General features: G+C 40.0%; 1 protein-coding gene across 11 annotated transcripts in view; it reads left to right on the plus strand.

The window, feature by feature from the left end:
- The first annotated feature begins 3606 nt into the window (after positions 1-3606).
- Positions 3607-20753, plus strand: part of cntn3a.1 (contactin 3a, tandem duplicate 1) — a 213963-nt gene continuing 196816 nt past the window's right edge. For 5 of the 11 annotated variants that reach the window (XR_009826854.1, XR_009826853.1, XR_009826852.1 and 2 more), the window contains exon 1: positions 15290-15616. The gene's annotated coding sequence lies outside the window, so the exon portion shown is untranslated. Of the gene's footprint in view, positions 3849-12048; positions 12137-15289; positions 15617-20753 lie in introns of those variants that run through there. The other 6 variants (XM_062054358.1, XM_062054359.1, XM_062054356.1 and 3 more) reach the window with 4 other exon arrangements.

Consider the following 20753-nt stretch of genomic DNA (forward strand, 5'->3'; position numbering starts at 1 on the left):
AATGATATCATGCAATAATACTGTAGGGCCTCACCGTTTCATTGATGCATTAAATTGGAAGTCCATTTATGAAAATAAAAGGTTTATCGCTTTTAGTTGGATCTGCGTAATAAGAGTGTGAGCCGATTTATATTGACTTTAAACCGACGTTTCCACAGGCCAAATTGTGTCTGTGAGTGTGAGATAACTATCAGAAAATCAAGACGTTTTTTTGTTATCCTTTTAGCACCAGCCTTCACTTGCTGCACACTAATGACCGTTCTACCCAAGCATTTAACCTTGAGCCAGTCTGTCTGCTAACAGCAAAAAAGCTAAACTATTGAACCATGAAATAGAAGTAGATGTTCCTCTAACAGAAGGCTACAACCCAGAGTACTTCAAGATTAATCAGTTCTTGCCATTTCAAATGTCATGAACTCATTGCCTAGAACCCGTAAAGTCATTGCCTGCAATCACAGGAAAGTGACTGCACAAAGCCTTTATTAATGTTTACCTATAACATATTATAAATGATTCGCAGCAGAGTGTTTTTGGGCCAGGTGAAATACTGCTCCTAATTCAACATAGCACATATCATGCCAGATGAGCTGGATTAATTTTTGTCAGAAGTACTCTGATCAAAAGGGATGCTGGTGCCAGAAATGATACATTCCAAATAAATTGCAAAGGTATGTGCATTGCAGTGTAAGCAGCTGTCTCAATGTATCCAGGGCAACACGTGGAGCTGTCAGTGTGACGCAGTCAAATCAAAACCTGCATGCAAAAATCCCCTGCAGGTATTAGAATTTCAATTATGCCAAGTGCAGATATTATAAGAGTATATTATTGGTGCAGAGAAATGCTGCAGGTTTCATCATGTGACACATCCGTCAGCAGAGAGCAATAACGTAATGGCATCTTTGTTGAGCATTGTGTGTCTGTCTGTGAATAGTCAGTCAACTGTATGTAAATGCATGCCCTTAAGTGTTTTAACTATTTGTATGTGACAGGAATCAGCGGCATGTGTAATTATTGCATTGTATTGTACTTATACAAAGTCTCGATCAACACCAACATACTGTTGCACTATGTCTAGGACCTATTTGATTGCCATGTTTTTATGTTTCGACTTCAATTTTTGGACAATTCAAATCAGCTTTTTGTATTATTTGGTTTGGAGGATCATTGTGGATTGCTCTTTGGGAAAGTTTACCTTAGTCTTTCTGTGATACAGAGCGTGTGATTTTCCCATGCAAGCAATTGTCCATGTCTTTGCATGCTCAATTGAGTCCACCTTAGTTATTAACATTGGAAGAAATGTTTGCTTAGGTAAGGTCTTCAAGCTTGTTCATTTACAGGACCTGCAGGCTTTTCTTTGTCTTAATACCTGCACTAGGTTTAGAGCTACCGTACTGCAGTACCGAGATTTACTGAGTTATTTGGTTTCAGCTTTAATGTTATTTGTCTCCAAGACACCTCTGCTGTGGCAGCACTTGCGACTTTCTCTATTTTCTCAAATGAATAATGCACAGTGAGGCATGTTGAGTTAGCCAAAATGACTCCCTCTTTTCCCAGTTTGACTGCATTGACCAGCATCTCCTCAAAGTAGACTCAAAGGCTGCATCTGTTAGTGTTTGTGCGCGTGGGAAGATAAAGGGGAGAGATAACTGGGGAGCATCAAACAAGAAGTGCACTTAAGAGGTGCACTATCCGTATCATCCATGCTGTGTTTTTAAACAACTTAATAAGTCTCTTTCAGAAAGTAATGTCTTGATCATCTCCACTTTGACGTCGGCGCCATCACAACAGTGAGAGTACTGACTGCTCAACCTCAATGCTGGTTTTCTTTTTGCTGCATTTACCTCTGAAAATGTCTGGAAACAAACACATTAAAAAAAAATCGTTCCGGTTTACCTACAAACTGGACCATGTTTTTCAACATGACAACAAGTTCAAACACAACCCTGAGATAAAGATGAAAATGCCTGAATGGCCAAGAATGTCTCCAGACCTGAACCCAGTGGATCTGTGGGGCACCCTAAATCGGAGGAAAGTTGAAGGAGCGCATAGTGTTTCACATACCCCGGCACCATGATGACATCATGATGATATTCCACGTTTCTGATAACTATTGATAAAATGTTGGAAAATCACGTTAAATAATACCAACGCATCAAATCATAAGGGTCATGCATTTGGGTGTGAGCATGCATGTGTCATGATCCGTTGTTTTCAGCACCCCTGGGCTTGTGTGCCATGGGTGCTGATTAGTTTCACCTGCCTCTGATTAGTGTTCGGCACGCTCACCTGCTGCCAGGCACTAATCAGAGAGCTACTTATTCACGTTGTTCGCCACACACTGTCTGGCTTCCTTGTTTGCTGTATACAACAGCTACGTAGGTTTATTTCTTGTTTCCTTGCTGAAGAATACTGTGCTAAGTTTTTGTCTTAGCTTCCCGTGCGATCGGCAGGCATCCCTTTTGTTTGTTTCCTGTATTTTTGTATTCAATTGAATGATTTATGGACAATAAATCAAATTCTTACCTGCAGGCTTCGTCCAGAGTTTTCCGTCTGCATCCTGGGAGAACGACCACGCAGTAACATGCGACCCCGACGTGACGGCATGCAATTTTGGATTCCTCTGAATGCTGTGTTTGCAGTGTTTTTTAAATGGTGGGCCATTTGTGATATCACAGATTGACGGTCGTAAACCTACGGTATGTGGGCATCCTAGTATACGCTTAATAAGTACGAAGTTGAAATAGCCGCTAAACTCTGATGATTACATTTCTACTTGGTTTGAAGAAACAAGAGACGGTACAAGAAAGTCTTATTTTCATCTAATCGTGGCAGAACACATAAGTGCAACCTGCAGTGACATAAATGTTGATAAAAGCAGATTTTTTCACGTTTCGTTTTGAGAGTGTACTTTATGTTGACCATGTCTGGAAGAAAAAAGAGGAGTAATGTTTGTTTTCAAGATATTCTTTCAATTCACCTGTTGTCATATTCGGCTCATTAAATTTGCAAGACTCAAAGTGGGGATCAGCAAGCATCTGTTGTCAAAACATTCTGATCAGCATTTTGCATTTCTCAAGGAAAAATGCCCTATGCTTGTGTTGTTTGAGGCTGTTGAAACAGTTCAAATCACAAAAAGCATAACAGTTTATTCAGAGTTCCTCAAAAGGTAATCAAGAAGGGAGAAAGTGCAAGATTTTACAAAATGGTCACAAGAAAACTGGTTCTTGAATATAGTTCTCCAGTCCAAGGAGCAAAGTCGAAGAATGCACTCGTTTGCAGTGATCACAGTTAAGCTTTTACCAAAGATAGCAAATATAAAATTAATCTTTCAACAAATACACAGCGCTGGGATTTATAGTTATTGTAACGATCTGTCACATTCACGTTTTGTTATGTTTCTGTCACCACCTACTGCCACCTTGTGGTTTGTATTCAGTTTTCCTTTGTTGGTGCAGTTGACCTTGTTGACCTTAACTTCATTTCTCCTTCCCCTTAGAGAGTTCCTGTGTTCCCATTGTGGGCGGAGTTGTGAGACGTGCACAGCTGCCCCCAATTTACCCTGATGCTATTTAAGCAACACCTTGGCAGCTGGATGGCACTTGGTGATTCCACTCCTCGGCTCTCCACTTCTGATGGCTTCCATGCTTCGTGTTTCTTGCAGCTTGTCATTCCTGCCACTCCCGGTGCCATCCAGCTTGGTGTCTACGTCGGCGGTAGCACGTCTTGCAACTGCGACCCAAGTTTGTTCTATTTTTATATATTAGTTTTTGTTTTCTCCACGGTGCCCATTTTGAGTTCTCCTTTTTGCACCGTCGCCTTTTGTTCCCTCCAGTGAGGAGCACCTTTTTGTGAGTATTACTTCAGTAAAGAACTGTTAAACTCACCTTTTGTCTGCATCCTTGGGTTCCTCTCAAACTGTGTTGTACAGAGTTGTGACAGTTTCTTTAGTTTGTGTTTATTTCCTGTCAGCGCTTTATTTTTGTTCCACTTCCTGTATATCTCCCTGAGCGCTTGTTTTCCTCACCTGTCCCTGATTGGCAGCACTGGCACACCTGGTTGGAGTTGCCAATCAGGCTGCTATTTATGCCTGCCTCGCCCTCCAGCCGGGGCTCGATGATTGTTTCCTGTTTCAATGTTCCCTGCATGTGCACTTCCCAGTTGCACTATTTCCTTTTGGCATTAAAGTCATGTTTACCTGCGCTACGCCTGCCATCTCTGCATTTTGGGGTTCAAGACAGACCGAACCTGACAGTTATATTTTGATAACTACAGGGAAAATCAAGCGTACTCATGACACAACGTGCAACAACAAGGCAACATGGCCAAAACGGTTACAGTGAGCTGTGATCACTTCCCTGTCTTTTTGGGTGTCACCAATTTGAGTAATTAACAATTAACATAATGAGAAAATGAAAAACAATGAAAATGTCTATCGACTGCTACTCGCAGTTTGTTTGCAAGGACGGGTCCTCGCAAGACGCAAACTTTAAGGGGAACTGCACTTTTTTATATTTTTTATTTTGCCTAATGTTCACAATCCTAATGAGAGACAAAAAGGCAAAAGGTTTTTTTTTTTTTTTTGCATACTAACTTGTATGTTAGTATGTAACATTTTAGGTAGCTTGCAATGCAGCTAATAGGAAAAATCCATTCTGCCTCTAAATCACTTGATAAACGCATCTAAAAACCGCCAACAATACTTCATTTACGTTCGGTAACCTGTGTAATAACCAAGCTGTAGCCACATTGTTATTGTAAGAGCAAACACTGAGGAACTGTTTTGCAAGTGTAATAATACATCGCCATGCTACGGCATTAGCCATAAGCTTCAGTCAACAACTGAATGACTTTTAAGTTTGTAATGCTCAAAATATGATAAGACACCAGTACTGATTGAAAAACACAAACAATCATATTGTAGTATCTGTGAATTATTAGTTCATGTTTTGCTTGTACACAGCTAGTTTGACAGCATCTGTACTGTAGGTGTACAGTGATGTGCTTGTATCATGATTAGTATTATAGTGACTTACTCGAGCAACAGTTGCTCGTTTGGTCAAGCAGGTTTCCAGTTGATTTGGGAACGCAATCCATTTATATCGGCATAGCTTGGCTCAAAGTTCCACATTTGCAGCGTGACTGCATTCACTCTCTCAGTTTACGTCTGCTCCAATGATTCACCTTTTGTTCGTGCTCGCTTCTATAAGCAGCAGTTCATCCTCTGTATATTCAGCTTCAAACGATAAGGTTGTGAATCCTCATTTGTCCAAACAATAGTCGTCTTTGCTGTCTATTACCAAGTCTGCCATGATTAGAACACGCTGGCGTTTGTTTTCGAAAGTATGCACACACATGTGTTGCCGGAAGTCGGAAGTGCGCAGAAATGGAAACAAAAATAAATGTGCAGAAGAAAGAAATTCCGGTATTGCTAAAAATGACCAAAATATCGTAAATATTGTACTTATAACATATTGTTATGAACGTGTCTGTCACTACATTATATATTTACTTGCAGGGTGAATATAAAACGTTAATGGTAAAGTGTTTTTTTATCATCGTTCAAATCTCCCCCAAAGCATAGACATGTGTTCTTGTCTCTCATAATGCTTGTGAAAAAAATGCAGTTGCCCTTCAAATCATGAAATGCAGCCTTACCCGAGCAAAAACGATGCATGAATTATCCGAGAGAGTCTTGATACCAATTTCCTTGACCCAGCCACACACAAAGAAGTTGTAGACCTCCGTGCTTTTCCAAGCTTTCATCTGTTTTGCCTTGTAGAATGAATGACGTCTGGAGCACCAGATGGGACTGATTGGTAATCCTTGAGATCACTCAACTAATCTTCTTTTTAAATGTATAGGGATAGATTATAATGCACAGTTTGATTTGTTGCTTGTATCTTCTTTTAGCCGTAAGATCTATGCCCCTTGCGTTCTCAGATAATTTGCATGCTGTTTGCAACACGATAGCCCTATTGGTTTGGTTGACCACCACTTCGTTCACGGGAAGTAAACATGTCTGAAAAAGTCACATGACTGAATACAAAATACAGTGGTACCTCAGCTTATGAGTACCTTAACTTAACGTGTTGGCGGTCAGAGATCGACACAATCTTGCCCTCCAACCATCGGAACTAAGAAAGTTTGTGCAAAGGAGTGGAAGCAGAAGACCAGTTCAGAGAAACAAACAATTAGAAATATGTCCTACGCCACCATAACGTCAGTTTGTATCACACAAGCTGCAGTCAGTCACCGCGGCATGCAGCCACAAACATTCAAACTAGAGATGTCCGATAATGGCTTTTTTGCCGATATCCGATATTCCGATATTGTCCAACTCTTAATTACAGATTCCGATATCAACCGATACCGATATATACAGTCGTGGAATTAACACTTTGAGTTTGAGTTTATTTCGAACATGCAAGCATACAACATGATACATCACAATTTCCAGTTTCTCTTTTCAACATGTTCGAAAAGGAGTAGGAAGAAGCAGAGCTTATTTAATCCTACCCCTTTTCTTGACATAACAGTTGCTAAAACTTTTTGTTCACTTCCTGTTCACAATTTATTCACAATAAACTCCATAAGTAATCACAATAAAAATAAATAAATAAATAATAGTAAGAATTTAATAATAATAATTGGTGAAGTAAGTCATATTTCATATGATGAGATAAGTAAGATTACTTTAAGAATGAATGAATGGATGGATGAAATAAATTGAGAATGTTTGTCATGGTTCTTCCTCTTTGTACTTTGTAAACACTTTAAGTTTGAAGAGTTTCTTGAAGTGGATCATATTAGTACATTGTTTGATTGATTTGCTTAATCCATTCCATAATTGAATTCCACATACTGATATACTGAAGGTCTTAAGTGCTGTACGTGCATACAAATGTTTTAAATTACGTTTTTCTCTAAGATTATATTTCTCCTCTTTTTTTGAGAAGAATTGTTGTATATTCTTGGGTAGCAGGTTATAGTTTGCTTTGTGCATAATTTTAGCTGTTTGCAAATTCACTATGTCGTGGAATTTCAGTATTTTTGATTCAATAAATAAAGGGTTTGTATGTTCTCTATATCCAACATGATGTATTATTCTAACTGATCTTTTTTGTAGCACCGTTAATGAATGAAGTGTACTTTTGTAATTATTTCCCCATATTTCTACACAGTCGCTCAGATATGGTAACACTAGCGAGCAGTAGAGAATATGAAGGGATTTTTGGTCTAGAACATGTTTTGCTTTATTCATTATTGACGTGTTTCTTGCAACTTTATGTTGTATATTTTTTACGTGAGATTTCCAGTTCAATTTATCATCAATTATTTTACCTAGAAATTTGGTTTCATTTACTCTTTCAATTTCTGTTCCGTCTATTTGTATTTGTGTTAGACTTTCTCCTCTACTGTTACCAAATAGCATTATTTTAGTTTTACTAAGATTCAACAATAGTCTGTTTTTGTCAAACCATCTTTTTAATTTATTAATTTATTTTGTTATTATTTGTATTATCTCCTGTGTGTTCTCTCCTGAACAAAACGCTGTTGTATCATCCGCAAATAATACTAACTTTAAATCTTTTGTAACTTTACAAATGTCATTTATATAGAGATTGAATAATTTAGGTCCTAGTATTGATGCCTGAGGTACACCACAGGATATATTTAGCGTTGTAGACGTGTGTTCGCCTAGCTTCACGTATTGTTTCCTGTTCGTTAGATAACTTGTTATCCAGTTTAAGACTAACCCTCTGATGCCATATCGTTCTAGTTTTTTGATTAAAATATTGTGATTAATTGTGTCAAATGCTTTAGTTAGATCCATAAAAACCGCTGCCGCACATTTTTTACTATCTATTGCATTGGTAATTTCTTCTGTAATTTCAATTAAAGCCATTGAAGTTGAAACATTAGCTCTGTATCCATATTGGTTCTCTTCGAGTATTCTATTTTTATTTATGAAACTTTCTAATCTGTTATTGAACAGTTTTTCAATGATTTTAGAAAATTGTGGAAGTAGAGAAACAGGTCTATAATTTGTAAATTGATGTTTGTCTCCAGTTTTATAAATTGGTGCAACTTTAGCTATTTTCATTTTGTTTGGAAATGTACCTGTTTGAAATGATAGGTTACTAATATACATTAATGGTCCTGAGATCTCTTCAATAACATCGCCATTATACATTATTATGCCTAATTTTGTTGTGATTGCCCGCTGGATGCATTAAACAATGTAACAAGGTTTTCCAAAATAAATCAACTCAAGTTATGGTAAAAAATGCCAACATGGCACTGCCATATTTATTATTGAAGTCACAAAATGCATTATTTTTTTTAACATGCTTCAAAACAGCAGCTTGGAATTTGGGACATGCTCTCCCTGGGAGAGCATGAGGATGTTGAGGTGGGCGGGGTTGGGGGGGGGGTTGAGTTGGGGGGTTAGGGGGTAGCAGGGGTTGTATATTGTAGCGTCCCGGAAGAGTTAGTGCTGCAAGGGGTTCTGGGTATTTGTTCTGTTGTGTTTATGTTGTGTTACGGTGCGGATGTTCTCCCGAAATGTGTTTGTCATTCTTGTTTGGTGTGGGTTCACAGTGTGGCATATATTTGTAACAATGTTAAAGTTGTTTATACGGTCACCCTCAGTGTGACTTGTATGGCTGTTGACCAAGTATGCATTGCATTCACTTGTGTCTGTGTAAAAAACCGAAGATCTTATGTGATTGGGCAGGCACGCAAAGGCAGTGTCTTTCAGGCACGCCTCCAATATTGTTGTCTGGGAGAAATTCGGGAGAATGGTTGCCCTGGGAGATTTTTGGGAGGGGCACTGAAATTCGGGAGTCTCCTGGGAGGGTTGGCAAGTATGACTGGGAGACGCAATTGCTCTGTACTTCTCCCTACATCCGTGTACCACTCCGTACAGCTGCGTTTGAAAAATTCATACATTTTACTTTTTGAGACGGATACCGATAATTTCCGCTATTACATTTTAAAGCATTTATTGGCCGATAATATCGGCAGTCCGATATTATCGGACATCTCTAGTTCAAACGATTAACATTAACCCATAAAAAATATTGAGAAGCTGCAGATGCTTTGTTTGACGTATTTCAATTTCTTATGACTAGCCCTGAGTCAATCATCTGGACGGTCGAGAATTACCTTTGACACACATATATGAATATTGCTTGTTGCCAACATCACTCAAATACATCCATTTAAGAAATAAACAGCAATTACCTAGTTCCTATTGTTACACAACGGAGATAGCCCTACCAGATGTCACGAGAGAAACGAGCAATGAGCTCCATGACAACAAGTAGCTTATAATAAGCAGATAATAAGTGGACTTGGCAACACTGGACAGAGAAGCAGCCAAAAGGAGACAACGCATCAGTCCGGTCCCCGAGGTAAATGCTGTACAATATAATTACATTATTTTATAAAACTACTGTAGTTATTTGAAGTACAGGCTGTAGCATTTTTTCGTAGAATACACACTGTCTAAAACATTGTTTTTCCTTTTAAAAGCATGCCAAAATTGTAGTGTTTTGGGAAGGCCAATCATGGATTAAATTGATTTCAATCATTTTCAAAATGTTCACCAACACATACATATTATCTAGACCTCGAAGATGTGTGTTTAATGTAGATTATAATCATTATAGGTCCCTTTTGAGGTTTTCTCACATGGGTTGCCAGCTATTTGGACAATAATAGCTGTGTGTTGGTTTGTTTTCAGAGGACAGTAATGTAGGGCAGCACGGTGGAAGAGGGGTTGGTGCGTCTGCCTCACAATACGAAAGGTCCTGGGTTCGATCCTGCGCTCGGGATCTTTCTGTGTGGAGTTTGCATGTTCTCCTTGTGACTGCGTGGGTTCCCTCTGGGTACTCCGGCTTCCTCCCTCCTCCAAACCTACTCAGTGGCCTAGTGGTTAGAGTGTCCGCCCTGAGATCGGTAGGTTGTGAGTTTAAATCCCGGCCGGGTCATACCAAAGACTATAAAAATGGGACCCATTACCTCCCTGCTTGGCACTCAGCATCAAGGGTTGGAATTGGGGGTTAAATCACCAAAAATGATTCCCGGGCGCGGCTATGCTGCTGCCCACTGCTCCCCTCACCTCCCAGGGGGTGATCAAGGGGATGGGTCAAATGCAGAGGACAAATTTCACCACACCTAGTGTGTGTGTGACAATCATTGGTACTTTAACTTAACTTTAACAAAGACATGTACCTGGGGATAGGTTGATTGGCAACACTAAATTCGCCCTAGTGTGTGAATGTTGTCTGTCTATCTGTGTTGGCCATACTTGCCAACCCTCCCGGTTTTACCGGGAGACTCCCAAAATTCAGCGCCTCTCCCGATAACCTCCCGAAATAAATTTTCTCCCGATAAACTCCCGGAATTCAGCCGGAGCTGGAGGCCACGCCTCCTCCAGCTCAATGCGGACCTGAGTGGGGACAGCCTGTTTTCACGTCCGCTTTCCCACAATATAAACAGAGTGCCTGCCCAATCACGTTATAACTGTAGAATGATCGAGGGCGAGTTCTTGGTTTCTTATGTGGGTTTATTTTTAGGAAGTTTCATTAACGTCCTCCCAGCGCGGTAACAACACACAACAACAGCAGTCACGTTTTCGTCTACTGTAAAGCAGTTTGTCTGCCGTAAACAGCAATGTTGTGACACTCTTAAACAGGACAATACTGCCATCTACTGGATAGCCTCCGGAACACTGAAATTCAAGTATTTCTTTTATTTATATGTATAATAAAATAAATATATATATATATATATATATATATATATATATATATATATATATATATATATATATGAAATACTCAAGTTGGTGAATTATAGCTGTTAATATACTCCTCCCCTCTTAACCACGCCCCCAACCATGCCCTCCATACCACGCCCCACCTCCCGGAATCGGAGGTCTCAAGGTTGGCAAGTATGGTGTTGGCCCTGCGATGAGGTGGCGACTTGTCCAGGGTGTACCCCGCTTACCGCCCGAATGCAGCTGAGATAGGCTCCAGCGACCACCCGTAACCCCGAAAGGGACAAACTGTTGAAAATGGCTGGATGGATGGATGGACAGTACTGTACTTGTTTGTTGTTATTGCTTGGTCGTTTGTTAGTGTACACAATTAATGGTAGTTGATTGTGTTGTGTGTTTACCTGCCTGTTACATATTTTGTTATTCTATTCATACTGTGAGTTTGACTACTACTAGTAGTCAGTGGTGTGCCGTCAGGGCCAGCAAGGCCTTCTCTGCTGGCCTGACATAACCAGAAATCATGATCATAATTAAAGATACAATTATTTTTTTATTTACTTTCCTTAAATATCTAAAAGTATTCATATTCCCTTCATGTCATATTATGCTCGTTCCAGTGTTGTTGTTTTTAGATTACAGTTTGTATGCAATCAGAATTCAGATAGCTTATGTTGCCATGCTGTACGAAATCTGCCTGGGGCCTTCAGAATCAACAATGCGGGCGTCCGTGCACGGGGACATAGAGTTGATAGACAATTGCGATAGCCAATCAGATCACGAGTTGTTGTCAGTAAGGCCCTCTAGATGGCCTCACGTTGAACGTGACGTTTACACGTCCTGTGATTGGATACTCACCAGGACCTTTAGCGGTTGAATTTGGGAACACATACAGTTGATAGACAGTTGTGATAGCCAATCAGATCACAAGTTGTTGACAGTAGCCTATCTAAGTACCCTGATGTTAACGAGACTGTGATTGGATACTCACGTGTCATTCCAAAGTGAGCATCCATTCACAAGTTTCAATTTAGCAGGAAGCAGGAAGTGTTGCGCCATAGCCATACCGGGCTAGCAGAGGAGGAGAACAAAACGTTGATTAAATGGCAGACATATATTTGCAAGACCATTTACGACTGTAATGTTGCCTCAAGCTGAGCAAATCAGTGGCCACAATACTGAACAGCAAATTCTGATTGGTTTGGTCTCCTTTAGTGGCCAATACCCTCGATTGATCTTTTTTTTTAATCGCTTGTCCCTTTTAGGGTTGCGGGAGGAAGGAAGTTTGGAGGAAGCCGGAGTTCCTGGAGAGAACCCACGCATAACCCGCGGAGAACATGCAAAAAGTCAATGGTAATCAAACTTAGGACCCTGTTACCGTGATGATGCAAATACAATTTATTTTTAGCCATTTTTAGTATTGAAAATGCTTGATATAGATCCAAATAATTTTTGAATATGCTTTTAAGAAATTGAAAAATATATTTATTTTTGAAATTGCGATGTGGTGAGCCTTTGTATACTGTTTATTTTTGAGTTGAGTTGAGTTAGTGGTTATTTCGAACATGCATGCATATGACATGATATATCACAATTTCCAGTTTCTCTATTCAACATGTTCGAAAAGGCGTAGGAAGAAGCGGAGCGGAGTAGCTCGATTGGTAGAGCGGCCGTGCCAGCAACTTCAGGGTTCCAGGTTCTATCCCCGCTTCTGGACATCTGTGTTGGTGAATCTTTTGCAATTTGTTTAATGAACAATGAAGACCGCAAAGAAGAAAGCTGTAGGTGGGAAGCGGTGTATTAGCGGCCGGCTGCAGCAACACAAACACGTAGAGAACTGGGACAACAGAGACTCTTACCAGGAGGACTTTGAGTTGGATACGCGCTACCGTGAGTACGCAGCTGAGGCTTCCAAACATTTGATCGCTTGCCCGTACGTGTGTGCCGCTATGTGCATGTCAGGTACGTGACTTTGGGGAAATATATGTGCTGTATGAACTTTGTGGAAGTGAACGGTACTTTGGGCTGTGGGATTGAGTGTGTTGTGCGGGTGTTTGATTTGTATTGGCGGGTTATATGGACGGGAGGGGGGAGGTGTTTGTTATGTGGCATATTAAATATAAGCCTGGTTGTGTTGTGGCTAATAGAGTATATATATGTCTTGTGTTTATTTACTGTTTTAGTCATTCCCAGCTGAATATCAGGTCCCACCAGCCTCTCACAGCATCTTCCCTATCTGAATCGTTTCCACTGCCCTCTAATCCTTCACTCTCACTTTCCTCATCCACAAATCTTTCATCCTCGCTCAAATTAATGGGGTAATCGTCACTTTCTCGGTCCGAATCGCTCTCGCTGCTGGTGGCCATGATTGTAAACAATGTGCAGATGTGAGGAGCTCCACAACCTGTGACGTCACGCTACTTCCGGTACAGGCAAGGCTTTTTTTTATCAGCGACCAAAAGTTGCAAACTTTATCGTCAATGTTCTCTACTAAATCCTTTCAGCAAAAATATGGCAATATCGCGAAATGATCAAGTATGACACATAGAATGGACCTGCTATCCCCGTTTTAATAAGAAAATCTCATTTCAGTAGGCCTTCAACATGAACAATATGTTACTGCATATGTCAGAAAATAAATTAAGAGCCTTTGTTTGTTTACTTACTACTAAAAGACTAGTTGTCTTGTATGTTCACTATTTTATTTAAGGACAAAATTGCAATAAGAAACAGACGTTGAATATACCGTAATATTTTTTTGTTAAAATAAAGCCAATAATGACATTTTTTGTGGTCCCCTTTACTTAGAAAAGTAACGAAATACTTTTGGTACCGGTACCAAAATATTGGTATCGGGACAACACGGAGCACCCACTGGCAGAAATGTAGATCGGCGCCTATGTATGCATTGCTTAAAGGCCTACTGAAACCCACTACTACCGACCACGCAGTCTGATAGTTTATATATCAATGATGAAATCTTAACATTATAACACATGCCAATACGGCCGGGTTAACTTATAAAGTGACATTTTAAATTTGCCGCTAAACTTCCGGTTCGAAACGCCTCTGAGGATGACGTATGCGTGTGACGTAGCCCGGCGAACACGGGTATGCCTTCCACATTGAAGCCAATACGAAAAAGCTCTGTTTTCATTTCATAATTCCACAGTATTCTGGACATCTGTGTTCGTGAATCTGTTGCAATCATGTTCATTGCATTATGGAGAAGGAAGCTGAGCAAGCAAAGAAGAAAGTTGTCGGTGCGAAATGGACGTATTTTTCGAACGTAGTCAGCAACAACAGTACACAGCCGGCGCTTCTTTGTTTACATTCCCGAAAGATGCAGTCAAGATGGAAGAACTCGGATAACAGAGACTCTAACCAGGAGGACTTTTGACTTCGATACACAGACGCCTGTAGAGAACTGGGACAACACAGACTCTTACCAGGATTACTTTGATTTGGATGACAAAGACGCAGACGTGCTACTGTTAGTATGCAGCTTTGGCTTCTAAACATTTGATCGCTTGACCGTATGTGCGCAACTTTTTTTTGCGTATGTACGTAACTTTTTAAAAATATATAAGCTTTATGAACCTTGGGTTAGGTGAACGGTCTTTTGGGCTGAGTGATTGTGTGTGTTGATCAGGTGTTTGAATTGTATTGGCGTGTTCTATGGAGCTAGGAGCTAGCATAGGAGCTAGGAGCTAGCATAACAAACACGCAGGTGTTTTTATGCAGGATTAATTTGTGGCATATTAAATATAAGCCTGGTTGTGTTGTGGCTAATAGAGTATATATATGTCTTGTGTTTATTTACTGTTGTAGTCATTCCCAGCTGAATATCAGGTCAACCCCGTCTCTCACAGCATCTTCCCTATCTGAATAGCTTCAACTCCCCACTAGTCCTTCACTTGCACTTTACTCATCCACAAATCTTTCATCCTCGCTCAAATTAATGGGGAAATTGTCGCTTTCTCGGTCCGAATCTCTCTCACTTCATGCGGCCATCATTGTAAACAATAGGGAACTTTGCGTATATGTTCAACTGACTACGTCACGCTACTTCCGGTAGGGGCAAGCCTTTTTTTTTATCAGATACCAAAAGTTGCAATCTTTATCGTCGTTGTTCTCTACTAAATCCTTTCAGCAAAAATATGGCAATATCGCGAAATGATCAAGTATGACACATAGAATAGATCTGCTATCCCCGTTTAAATAAAAAAAAATCATTTCAGTAGGCCTTTAAATCTGAGATTTGAATGTAATGATAAGAAAAAATAAAAATAAAAAAAAAATAAAAAACACATCAGATCATCATGAACTGGATTAAGAGGATTAGGACTTGGGGGGAGGGGGGGGGTAGTTAAAATAGAAATAAATATCCACTTTCTGCTCTAATTTGTCCCACGTGCGCGCAGGAAGTGACAGTCGTCCAGTCTGATGTCACACGGCTCTCGAGCGCTTCTTGCGTCGGAAACTCAAACAACCGCCACACACACACACGCACGCACACACGCACGCACGCGCACACGCACGCGCTCAAGCTCCCGCTGGAGAATCAAGCGTCATAGCCGCCGTCGGGCTCTGTCGGTTCGGACGTGTCCTGTCCGGTGGTTCCCCAGTGCCAGCGAAGTAAGGAGCGCTGGGGGTTTATTTCTTGAGGGTGTCGAGGATAAAGAAAAAAAAGAAGCGTCGTCTTTGCCAAAGAGAAGACTTCTTCTCTTCCACGCTCGCATCCACGCGGAGGGCTAAGGGGAAGATGAGCTGCGTAACATGGATATCCGAGGAGGGATGAATGTCAACAAACTCGGCGGTGGACGTACTTGGGTAAATCACTTTTACTACTTCGCATCTTCGTCGTCCGAATTAGACCTCAAACTTAACACTCCTCCTACACGCAAATACCTTGCATCTATTTGATTGGCAACACAATGTTTTTGGATTGTCAAATCGCATCTTTGGTTTATTTATTGTCTTTGCAAGCAAGCACTACCAGAAACAATACAAGTTGTAGCATGGCTGTTGTGTCTCCTAACTGCTGTCTTGTCTAATTCATTGTTTATAATCAGAGCGAGATTGAACTGATTCAGGACTCATCCTCCCCTCCTCACCCCTTGTTGTATTGAAGTTGATTACAGTAAAGATTGACCATAGTCCTGATTTAATTGCAAGAAGACTCTTTAAATAGTAGCTTATAATTGAAGCTTTGCGAAATACAGCAAGTTCCCTTTGGCCAGATACTGCTGTCTAGGGCAGTGGTTCTCAACCTTTCTTCAGTGATGTACCCCCAGTGAACATTTGTTTAATTCAAGTATCCCCTAATCAGAGCAAAGCATTTTTGGTTGAAAAAAAGAGATAAAGAAGTAAAATACAGCACTATGCCATCCGTTTCTGATTTATTAAATTGTATAACAATGCAAAATATTGCTCATTTGTTGTGGTCTTTCTTGAACTATTTGGTAAAAAATACATAAAAATAACTAAAAACTTGTTGAAAAATAAACAAGTGATTCAATTATAAATAAAGATTTCTACACATAGAAGTAATCAACTTAAAGTGCCCTCTTTGGGGATTGTAATAGGGATCCATCTGGATTCATTAACTTAATTCTAAACATTTCTTCACAAAAAAAGAAATCTTTAACATCAATATTTATGGAACATGTCAACAAAAAATCTAGCTGTCAACACTGATTGCATTGTTGCATTTCTTTTCACAGTTCTTTTTGACAGACATTTAAAAAAAAATCTCACGTTCCCCTTGGCATACCTTCAAGTACCCCCAGGGGTGCGCGTACCCCCATTTGAAAACCACTGGTCTAGGGATTCGTAGTACATCTAGTGTGAGGTTGAAATCCATTCACTTATTTGACGTCGACTTTGTTAACTCTTAGTTCATTTTAAAGCTACTCCACATCCCCTTGAGGGGACGTGCTTGTGACGATGTTACTTTGTCTGAATTTACGACGGACAACGAGAAGGGACGGCGACACTAATAAGTAAATGTTTATTAAAATGAGTTGGTTCACCCTGGCCTATTTTGACTATAGGAACTTCCGTTCGTGTTTGAACTGTGTGAAATATTCTCTAGTTAAATTCATCTCTAGGGTAATTCATCAACCGTGCCTTTCGGAGAGTGTATTCTCAGTTAAAAGATTCTAGAACCTTTAGGACCCGCTTTTAGCATTGAACATATCTGATAAAATTGCGAGTTACCACATTTTTCAATAGGGCAACCTGGCAAGAATGTCTATAATCTAGGACTGGGCGATACAACAATATATACTGTTAAATATTTTTTTTCCTCAAAAGAAATACAAGACAATTACAGCATAGGGACGAACAAACTTTAGTTGGCTCGGCGAGTCGGTAACACATTTGACGAGTTCATGGTGACCTTACTTTGTGGAAAGGAGACAACTTTGTCTTGCAACATGCAGACATTATCAGAACTTGTAGCATGGCTGTTGTGTCTCCTAACTGCTGTCTTGTCTAATTATTTTTTTATGTGAAAAGTCACAAATTCACAATTTGCTTCAAAGCTCGTTTGTTGTCTGTAATCAGAGGGGTTTGAACTGACTCAGGACTCATCATCCCCTACACACCCCTTATTGTATTGAAGTTGATTGCAGTTAAGATTGACCATAGTCCTGACATAATTGCAAGAAGACTCTTTGATTAGTAGCTTTTAATTGGAGCATTGCATATGCAGTAAGTTTCCTTTTGGCCAGATTCGCTGTCGAGGGATTCGTAGTACATGTAGTGTGAGGTTTAAATCCCTTCAATTATTTGACGTCAAATTTGTTAACCCTTAGTTCATTTTAAAGCTACTCCACATCCCCTTGGGGGGACGTGCTTGTGGCGATGTTACTTTGTCCGAATTACGACGGACAACGAGAAGGGGCAGCGACACTAATAAATCAATGTTTATCAAAATTACTTGGTTCTCGTCACCCTGACCTATTTTGACTATAGGAACTTTCCTTCATGTTTGAACTGTGTGAAATATTGTCTAGTTAAATTCATCTCTAGGGTAATTCATCAACTGTGCCTTTTGGAGAGTGTATTCTCAGTTAAAAGATTCTACAACCTTTAGGACCCGCTTTTAGCATGGAACAAATCTGATAAAATTGCTTGTTACCACATTTTTCAATAGGGCAACCTGGCAAGAATGTCTGTAATCTAGGACTAGGCGATAAAACAATATACGTATACCATTAAATATTTTTTGCCTCAAAAGAAATACAAGTCAATTAAGATAAAGGGATGGAAAAAACCTCTTTAATTGGCCTGGCGAGTCTGTAACAAATTTGACAAGTTCATGGTGACCTGACTTGGTAGAAAAGAGACAACGTTGTCTTGCAACATGCAGACTTTATTAGAACGTGTAGCATGGCTGTTGTGTCTCCTAACTGCTGTCTTGTCTAATTCATTGTTTATGTGAGAAGTCAAAATTTCACGAATTGCTTCAAAGCTAGCAGAACTCCTTTGTTGTCTGTAATCAGAGGGGGATTGAACTGACTCAGGACTCATCATCCCCTCCACACCCCTTGTTGTATTGAAGTTGATTGGAGTTACGATTGTCCATAGTCCTGACTTAATTGCAAGAAGACTCTATGATTAGTAGCTTGTAATCGGAGCATTGCGAAAGGCAGTAAGTTTCGCTGTCTAGGGATTTGTAGTACATCTAGTGTGAGGTTGAAATCCATTCACTTATTTGACGTCAACTTTGTTCCCCTTAGTTCATTTTAAAGCTACTCCACATCTCCTTGGGGGGACGTGCTTGTGATGATGTTACTGTATCAGAAATACGACGGACAAAGAGAAGGGACGGCGACAAAGAGGCTTTAATAATTCAATGTTTATTGAAATTAGATGGTTCTCGTCACCCTGGCCTATTATTACCACAGAAACTTTCCTTCGTGTTTGAACTGTGTGAAATATTGTGTAGTTAAATTCATCTCTGGGGTAATTCATCAACTGTGCCTTTCGGAGAGTGTATTCTCAGTTGAAAGATTCTAGAACCTTTAGCACCCGCTTTTAGCATGGAACATATCTGATAAAATTGGTAGTTACCACATTTTTCAATAGGGCAACCTGGTAAGAATGTCTATAATCTAGGACTGGATTTTTTTCAATAGGGGCAACCTGGTAAGAATGTCTATAATCTAGGACTGGGCGATAAAACAATATATACCGTTAAATATTGTTTTCCTCAAAAGATATACAAGACCATTACGATACAGGGACGGACAAACCTCTTTATTTGGCTCGGCGAGTCGGTAACAAATTTGACAAGTTCATGGTGACCTGACTTGGTGGAAAGGTGACAACTTTGTCTTGCAACATGCAGACTTTTTTAGAACTTGTAGCATGGCGGTTGTGTCTCCTAACTGATGTCTTGTCTAATTCCTTGTTTATGTGAGAAGTCACAAATTCACGAATTGCTTCAAAGCTGGCAGAACTCGTCTGTTGTCTGTAATCAGAGGGGGATTGAACTGACTCAGGACTCATCATCCCCTCCACACCCCTTATTGTATTGAAGTTGATTACAGTTACGATTGTCCATAGTCCTGACATAATTGCAAGAAGACTCTTTGATTAGTAGCTTATAATCGGAGCTTTGTGAAATACAGCAAGTTCCCTTTGGCCAAATTCGCTGTCTAGGGATTCGTAGTACATCTAGTGTGAGGTTTAAATCCATTCACTTATTTGACGTTGACTTTGTTCCCCTTAGTTCATTTTAAAGCTACTCCACATCCTCTTGGGGGGACGTGCTTATGATGATGTTACTTTGTCTGAAATACGACAGACAAAGAGAAGGGACGGTGACAAAGAAGTACTAATAAGTAAATGTTTATCGAAATTAGTTGGTTCTTGTCACCCTGGCCTATTTTGATTACAGGAACGTTCCTTCGTGTTTGAACTGTGTGAAATATTGTCTAGTTTAATTCAGCTCTGGGGTAATTCATCAACTGTGCCTTTCGGAGAGTGTATTATCAATGGGCAGCAATGTTGAAAGATTCTAGAACCTTTAGGACCCGTTTGTAGCATGGAACATATCTGATAAAATTGCTAGTTACCACATTTTTCAATAGGGCAACCTGGCAAGAATGTCTGTAATCTAGGACTGGGCGATAACATAATATATACCGGTAAATATGTTTTTCTTCAAAAGAAACACAAGACAATTACGATATAAGGACGAACAAACCTCTTTAGTTGGCTCGGCGAGTCAGTAACAAATTCGACGAGTTCATGGTGACCTGACTTGGTGGAAAGGAGACAACGTTGTCTTGCAACATGCAGACTTTATTAGAACTTGTAGCATCATGGCAGTTTTAGCCACTGGATAACCTTCAGAGCAGCGAAAATTCTCGCCAGTTACGCACACACACCATGTGTGTCCAAATTTGGACACACCATGTGTGTCCAAATTTGGGGTCTGCAACCGAAAAAGTGCACATTTGTGGACAGCTGACGTCGTCCAAAATCGTGTAAAGACTTCTTGGCTTAAATTGCGACCAACAAATGTGTCCTACTTCTCCATTTATAAAAAGGAGTATGAGTCCTACTGTTTTCTAACTCGATAACCCACTTACGCCCTATTTCGTCCCTGGGCACATGTCAAAGTTCACACAGGCCCCAAATAAGCTGTCCAGAGCTATGACTCCAACGCTGGTATTTGTGTTTTCTTTGCAAACTTGAAATAGTTTACTCGGTCATAGTTTTAGTTTGGTTTAAGGAAAACTGCACTTTTTTGGGGAATTTTGCCTATCATTATGAAAGACATGACAATGCATGTATTTTTATTTTTTTGAATTCTGAACATTAAATAAATGCGATCAAAAGTCTGCTTACAATGTAGCCTATGAGAGCCGCTCTATTCTGCCTATAAAGCCCTTAAAAAAACATCCAAACACCTCCAATAAGGTTTTATGTACATGCTGTAAGTATATATTGT

Source organism: Entelurus aequoreus, linkage group LG07 (assembly GCF_033978785.1).
Source record: "Entelurus aequoreus isolate RoL-2023_Sb linkage group LG07, RoL_Eaeq_v1.1, whole genome shotgun sequence".
Taxonomy (NCBI): domain Eukaryota; kingdom Metazoa; phylum Chordata; class Actinopteri; order Syngnathiformes; family Syngnathidae; genus Entelurus; species Entelurus aequoreus.